The sequence below is a fragment of the Kogia breviceps genome, chromosome 8 (assembly GCF_026419965.1).
Source record: "Kogia breviceps isolate mKogBre1 chromosome 8, mKogBre1 haplotype 1, whole genome shotgun sequence".
Lineage (NCBI taxonomy): Eukaryota > Metazoa > Chordata > Mammalia > Artiodactyla > Physeteridae > Kogia > Kogia breviceps.
In genome coordinates this window covers 88,952,415-88,960,366 of record NC_081317.1, presented here as the reverse complement: position 1 = coordinate 88,960,366, position 7,952 = coordinate 88,952,415, and the positions used below count along the sequence as shown (strand labels likewise).

Sequence of the window (7,952 nt, the reverse complement as noted above, 5' to 3'; positions counted from 1 at the left end):
TAGCTGCAAAAAACCGGAATTTTGCAACATAAATGAACTTGAAAGTGGACTTTTCCTCAGAGCCTCCAGATGAGAACTTACTCCAGCTAACACTTTGATTTCAGCCATTTGATACCCTAAGAACCGAGTCATGCCATGCTGGATTTCTGACATACAGAACTGTGAGCTAATAAATGGGCATTGATTTAAGCTGCTAAATTGTGGTGATTTGCTACACATCAATAGACAACTGACACAACCTTGGAGGAACTATCAATCAGTAGGGGAAGGTAGCTGGGGATAAAGTCACCAGCCTCCCATCCTTCACGTAGACAATTCTGAGAGGCATTCTTCATGCTCTTTGGGTCCCTCCAGCAGAACTGATCCCCTATTGCGCACAGAAGCAACCTTAATAACGCACCCTTATATTGGCTTTTCCTCCTTTCACATCTCACTCCTCCTGTTCCCTCATGCCAGCTTCCTGAGATCACCTCCAAAATAAACTGCCTGCCCCCAAGTCCTTGCCTCAGGCTCTGCTTTGGGGGGAACAAAACCAAGACAACTGCTACCTAGAAAACATGCCCTCACCACTCAGATGGCAACAAGGACCCCATTTCTGTTGGTAAGTGAAGTGGCGATAACCCCTGGCCTGTTGTAGCATCATACTCATTAAGACATTCACCTGCAGGGGGCTGAAATGTTTTACAGGTTGAAGGGGATGCATGAGTTATTCAGTAGCTCTAGTACTTTGATAATATGAGGTATTTGTAAGGGTGGTAAAATTGACCCTCTTTTGTTAACTACCTTGTAAGACTTAAAGAAAGAAAAATAGGCTCTGGTAACCTAAGTGTAAACACAGAGCGTGCTATGAAAGCCAGAAGGCATCCATGGTAATTTTTAAAGAGACTCTCATCTCCTGCACCCACAAGGCAGATTGTGCTACAAGGCAGGGCCAGGACGTGACTGTAAAAATGGCAGAGCTACAAAGGAGACTGTGCAGCCTTGCCAGGTTTCCAATGCTAAAGTTGGGGCCTTGACAGGGAAAGAGTGGGACCCTACTTCCTGGGATCAAGGTATCTCGGTGGATGCTCCTGAGAATCTAGAGCCCTCAGATTCCTCTGAACCCTCCAGACCCACAGAATCAGCCCGAGTCCCCTCCCTGGTACTGCCACAGAGCAGCCTCTGCTTGCCTGGAGACCGTGCAGGGATCTCATCTGAGGCAGATACTCTTCTCAAGATAAAGCCTGGAATCTCCTCAGTACAGTTCCTGCTCTGAGAGGAAACAGCGACTCCGCAAAAGGATGCTAGGACCTGGGGAATCTGTGTGGGAGTGTACCTGGAGGGTGCTGGAGTGGAGAGCAGGGTGTGGGCATACCGGCTACATGGGGACAGTGTCTTGATGTGGACATGCTCTCCTTGACTCAGGACTGAAGACTCAGCAAGAATGCCGGAGCTGTCCTAACGTGCAGGACGCTGGGTTCATGAAGCTGGGATGTGACAGTGGTCCACATTAAATGAGGTGAGGAGGCTGGCGCCGCCTTGGCAGCATGTGGAGGAAGAAATGAGAAGGTTCAGGGACAGTGAATGTTAGAAAGGGCTTCTGATGGGAGATCAAAGAACCCACCACCCTGGGAAAATCCAGAGGCCACCCCCCACTAAGGCAATAAGGCATGCACTGGTGAGGGGAGACCAACATCTTCGAAAAGCTTGGCGTTGGCTGTCCTCCGTGCAAGCATTAAGCAGCCACTCTCTCCGAGATCCTAGGACACTGCCTTAGTGTAGGGATGAGTCCCACCCAGAGTAGGATCTGCCAACCTCCACACCTCCTCGCCTCTAGGAATCTCTCCTCCTTCATCTCACAGATGATCTTTCCCTTCCGCTTCAGGACATCTAAATGAGTTTCTTTAATGGGCTTAGGCTTTTAAGAAAGTGAAGGGAACTGATGAATGCCAGCTCTGGCATTCTGTTTTAGTTCTCTGGACCATCCCCTATATGGTTCCACTGTACTTCCACCTACAAAAACATATCTGAGACAAGGACCTGGATCTGGTTTAAGGGACAGGAGGGAAGAGGGAGGAAAGAGAGGAAACAATGCGTTACATACTCACAAAAGTCAAAGGACCAAAATTTGGCAATCGCTGACTTTTAAAAATGTAAAGTGGATTAAAAATCATCACTATAATACAGTAAATCTCACTTCTATTTCACTGTTCCTTGAGCTTGGGAGACAATCATGGACATAGAGCTCTGGGAGCGGCACTGGCCTCACAGCCCATCTTGCCTGTGCCACAGAAGGTAAGGGGTGACCATCACTGCTGCTCTCATTAGTTGTAGGGTTGAGAACATTTCTGCATCTGCTTTCCCACAGTCTTTCTGGGGTTTCATCTCAGTGTGGGCATACTCATGGAGCGTGTGCTGGGTGTAACTGGCATCCATGAGCCATGTGGGTTGTGTGGACGCTAGTGTAGGAGCTGCAGGCCCCCTGTCCTGCGGCACTCTACTTCTGCCCCGGCGGAGTGGCACAATTGCCTCTGACTTGCCCGCAGTGACAACAAAGAGGAGAACATGGTACATGACAATATTCTCAGTGTCCATCAGATCAAAACAAAGTGGCAGCTCAAGATAAGCCTCACTATGTCTAGTGCTAACATAGGAGAGGAATGCCTGCCATGGTGCTAACGAGCACTATTGTACATTGAAGCAGTTGTCATTTTCCAATTTATCAGATGAAGTCAAGGTCTCTGGGATGAGACCAAAGCGGAACAGGGGAAGCAATAGTTCTGAAATGGAGCAGGACCCTATGGTCCTTCCCCCATGTCCTCCACCTGCCTTTTATCTGTAAAAAAAAACTTTAGTCAAAAAATAAATTTAATCAGAGAAATGAAAAAATGCAGAAGCAAAGGATAAAATAATAGTTTAGTCATTAAACAAAGTCAAGGGCCTCTAGTTCCTGCTCAAGAGCTATAGATAATATTCTGAGCCACATCCTGTGAGCTGTCTTGTAGACACTAAAGCCCCCACCAGGTGGAAGAAGTTAACTACATGATGACCAGACTGTAGCCATGACATAAGCTGCCACAATTCCCTGAACTGGCCTCAAAAGAAATGGCAACAAACTGACCCTGGAACTGAAGACTAACTGCACTTAAAACAATCAAGATGACGCTGATCAGACCACCGCATGACCAATTTCAAGACTACTGTCAGAGCTGACTGTGCTGTTTTGGCATGTAGCCCCTCCCTCTGCCTATAAAAGCTCTTGCCCACTGATTGTCAGTGGAGGGGGAATCGGCCTTCGAACAGGAGTCTGCCACCCACCCCCAACCCCAGCTGCCGGCCTCCAAAATAAAGCAATCTTTCCTTTCCACTAACTTTGCCTCTTTATTGGCTTCTGAGCAGCAAGTAGCTGGACCCCACTTTTGGTAACAGTTCTACACAGAGAAAAACAAAGTACTCAAAAGTCTCAGTACCACCAAAATTTCTGTTTTTTTGTTTTTGCGGTACGCGGGCCTCTCACTGCTGTGGCTTCTCCCGTTGCGGAGCACAGGCTCCGGACGCGCAGGCTTGGCGGCCATGGCTCACGGGCCCAGCCGCTCTGCGGCATGTGGGATCCTCCAGGACTGGGGCACGAACCCATGTCCCCTGCATCAGTAGGCAGACTCTCAACCACTGCACCACCAGGGAAGCCCTCTGTTTGTCTCTTTTGACTATATTTATAACTTTTTTATGGGTATTCATCAAATTCTTGTATCAGAGGATTTCAGATTTAGGCAGCAAAATAAGCTACGATATGATATAGTATGGTTCTGGGTGAAGCCAACAAACTAATCAGCAGCACCAGAAATGAAAAGGCTCTTACCACCAACAACCTAAGGACCTCCCTGTGTTCCCACTCCCGCACGAGGACAATGAGGAGTTTGGAGGCCTTGCACTCTGGCAGTCTGAGAATCTGTGACGGTCACTCAGGTGTTTCTCACGAACCAGGTCCCTCACAGCGGCCTTCACATCCTTGTTCCTCAGGCTGTAGATGATGGGGTTGAGCATGGGGGTCACCACCCCATAGAAGAGGGAGGTGAGCTTGTCTGCAAGGTCCTGTTTGTCTGCCCCCAGGGGATCCTTGGATTTAGGCTTCCCATACAAGAAGGGGATGGTCCTATAGAAGATAAGCACAACTGTTTGGTGGGCAGAGCAGGTGGAGAAGGTCTTTTTCCTCCCCTCAGCTTAGGGGATCTTCAAAATGGTAGTGATGATGAATACGTAGGAGAAAAAGATGAACAGACCTGGGACCCCCAGGAAGATCACATTGGCCACAGCCATGCTGATCACATTGTTGGAGATGTCGGCACAGGCCAACTTCAGGACAGCCAGGATCTCACAGGTGAAGTGGTTGTTCACATTGTCCCCACAGAAGGGCAGCCTCACATCCTGGGATGTCTGAACTACAGAGTTGGTGAAACCAGCTGCCCAGGAGCCAGCAGCCATGGGCACGTAGGCAGCCTTGCTCATGACCACGGGGTACCTCAGGGGGTTGCAGATGGCCACACAGCGATCAAACACCATCATGCCCAGAAGCACACACTCTGTGGCTCCCATGGCAAAGGAGAGAAACATTTGCCCAAAACATGCTGAGTAAGAGATGGTTTCCCTGGGGGTCGGGAAGCTATCAAGGATGAGGGGAACTGAGGAGGTTGTGTAGCAGATGTCCAGGAAGGAGCGGTTCCTCAGGAAGAAGTACACAGGCTTGTGTAGGCGGGAGTCAAGGATGGTCACCAGGATGAGGACCCCATTGCCCAGCAGGGTCACCAGGTACATGATCAGGATGAGCACAAAGAATGTTTTCTCCAGTCTTGGGTGGGCTGAGAGGCCCAGGAGAATGAACCCCACCAGGGTGGAGGTCTGATTGGACCTGTCCATGGTGCCTCTGATCTATCACCTGAAGGAAGTCTCTGAGGTCAATCTCAGCACTCTCTGACTCCAAAAGTGCCTGGGCAACAGGGCAAAAATCTTCACCCTGCTGAGCAACTGGAGAATAGCTCTGACAATTCTGTCATGTCTAAGGGGTTCTAGAAAAAATATAGTAGAGATCAGTATTTAAGTTGTTTTCAATAAGAATGAAGAGTTAATGTGGATTAACTCATCTGCAGATGACAATTTTAAAAATTGGGCAAATGATTTTTAAAAAATAAATTTATTTATTTATTTATTTTAATTTTTTTTGGCTGCCTTCGGTCTTTGTTGCTGCATGCAGGCTTCCTCTGGTTGCAGCGAGTGGGGGTTAGTCTTTGTTGCGGTGCATGGGCTTCTCATTGCGGTGGTTTCTCTTGTTGCAGAGCATGGGCTCTTGGTGCACAGGCTTCAGTAGTTATGGCACACCGGCTCGGCAGTTGTGGCTCGTGGGCTCTAGAGCACAGAAAACTGGGCAAATGATGTAAAACATCTGTGTAAAGCACTGGCGCGGTAAATAAGACAACAAAGAATCATAGGGTCATAACTCTGGGGGGAAAAAAGGAATTCAAAGAAGTATATCCAGCATTTGAGGCTATGTTTCAACTAGGGCATTTGCAGCTTCTGGAGGTGGCCACTGAGAGGCCAAGAAGCACTACACATAGCTTCCTGGAGGTGGGAACAGGTTTTGAAGTGCAAGGCCCACTGTGAAGGGCTCCTAACTAAACCTCCTCCCTTTGATAGGGAACCCAAAGGGCAGCACCATAGGAATGAGTGAATCAGAAAGAAACATGTATTTATAGGTGCTGTAGCTCAGCTTCAAATCAAGCCCTGAAATTGGATTGAGGTGGTCCCAAATTTTTGATGCTCCCAAATACCTAACAGAAGCAAACATAAATCTACCTTGAAGGAAGGCAATATCACCCAGTCTCTAAATCATGTCTACAAGTAATTTTGCAAATACAACATCCAGCACACATTGAAAAATAATAAGGCACACAGGAGACAAGACAACATAAATGAAAACCAACAGGAAAAAAAAGAAAATCAAGCCTCTTCTCTTAGCGGGAGGTGGGAGCCTGCAGGTCCTCTGTCCTGGTGTTGCCTGTTGAGAGAATTAACCCAGACACAGCGCCAAGGTCTTAACCTCCGGTTGATCCTTTTGTACATTTGGGGTACAAGTGAGCCTCCTATGCACTGTGGCCAAGTTGAAGGAGAGTTTGACTGAATGTCCCTTCTTTTCTTCATTCTCCATCTGCCTCAGCAGAGGCACTGGCTTCTTCCTAAGACTGTTCACAGAGCCCTGAGTCCTGCTCGGTCAGGCCTTCTTCCTGGGAAGTTTGAATCTCTCCTCAGACTTCTAAGAGCTCCCCAAACTAGGATTTATTCTGGACCAGTGAAAAACTGTAGGTGACACTGAGGATGTTGGGCATTTGGTTTTATCTGCTCTGTATCGAAAATATTCATGAACTTCCCAGATCTCCATCTCTTCAACTGCTCTCAGTCATCCAGCCCCTGCCTCAATTATATGGGGGCACTTCCTGCCTGGGGAGCTCTGAGACACTCCTCTGGCAGTGCTCAGCAGTGCAGCTGTGACCAAGTCAGTGCCACAATAATTCAATTCAGGTTGACATATTTATTGAGCATCTGTGCTGAGCCAGGCATAATTCTAGGTGCTGGGATCACAGCAAAGACAGTCACAGCCCATAACCTCAAAGAGCTCATAATCTAGTAGAGGAAATAGTCATGCAGATAGTCACACACACAAGTGATTATATCATCCTCATCCTTATCAACCCAAACCATTGCTCTGATGCTACTGACAACAGGCCTTGGGACCTATTTCACAATCTGCTCCCATTCCAATGTGGAAAGCCCCTTGCTGCATTCCTCACAGTTCTCTGGCCTGCATTTGGCTCCCTGAATGATGTGGGGCGCTGTACTTCCTGGCAAGGCTCATTGCACTTTGAAGTAGCTCCCCTTTGATACTTAGCCAAAATCTGCTCCTTTGCAACATTAATCCCTCTTCCACAGACAGCCCTCCAAGTGTCTAGAAATAGCTTGGCTTCAGCATGAAGATAAACAAGAATCCATCTCCCTTTTTCTCCCAGGGCCTTAAAACAGACATATCTCTCACACGGGCAAATGTGCCAGCCAGGAACTGACTACAAAGGCTGGTCAGCACTGAGAACGGCCCCCAGCTTGAGGATGGCTCACATGCCACACTGCTAGGTGGATGTGTGTGCTGGGGCAGTGAATCAGTCCAGGCTGGGGTTTCACTCTATGTCAGCCAGCCCTCCAACCTCTCCCCAAAACCTGGATCCTGTGAAGAAGATATTCCTGCCATGTCATCATCACGAGATCCAGAATCGTGGCTCATTACTATCGCTGGACTTTGGATTCTTAAGCACAAAAGAAGAAACAGCACCACCCCACACACCAGTCTCAATCAAGAAGAGACAACTGTGTGAGAAGAAGGTTAGGACTGCGGGGTCCCAGGCAAGACCTTTCCCCTCAGCACAAAGTGGGGTGAGGGCAGAGGACCTCAGAGACATTTGCAGTTTGATGAGTCTATTTGACTCTGTGAGAATAACATCATACCAGTGAAAGGGCTTCCCACCTCCCCTTTTCAACTCCATTCCATTACCATCAAGTCTGACGGCCGAAATGCAGCCGCAAGAACGAAACTTCTGGTGTGATCAAATCCTGTGCTTACCTTTACCAGAGACATGGTGAGCAAGAAGGATCTGCATCCTAAGAGTTGGGAAGAGGTCACATGTCAGAAATAGCGATACCAGGTGGGAAACATCAGCGTGAGGGCTCGGAATGTGTGACAGGTGAAGGGTCCAGCCAGTCCTCTGCCCTCCACTTGTCTCCTGTGTTCAGGGCGCAATCTCCAAAGGACTGGCCATCGCCCTTAGAAGATCATTTAAATTCCAGTCTGTTCTTTGGGACCATTTTAGTCCCTGAAGTCATTTAAAGTTTGGAAAGTGAGTTGACTCAGTTTAGAAACTTTGTATCCTTCTGGG

General features: G+C 48.1%; 1 pseudogene; it reads right to left on the bottom strand.

The window, feature by feature from the left end:
* Positions 1-3,619: 3,619 nt before the first annotated feature.
* LOC131760844 (olfactory receptor 13C7-like) lies at positions 3,620-5,013 on the bottom strand (annotated as a pseudogene).
* Between the last annotated feature and the right edge of the window lie 2,939 nt (positions 5,014-7,952).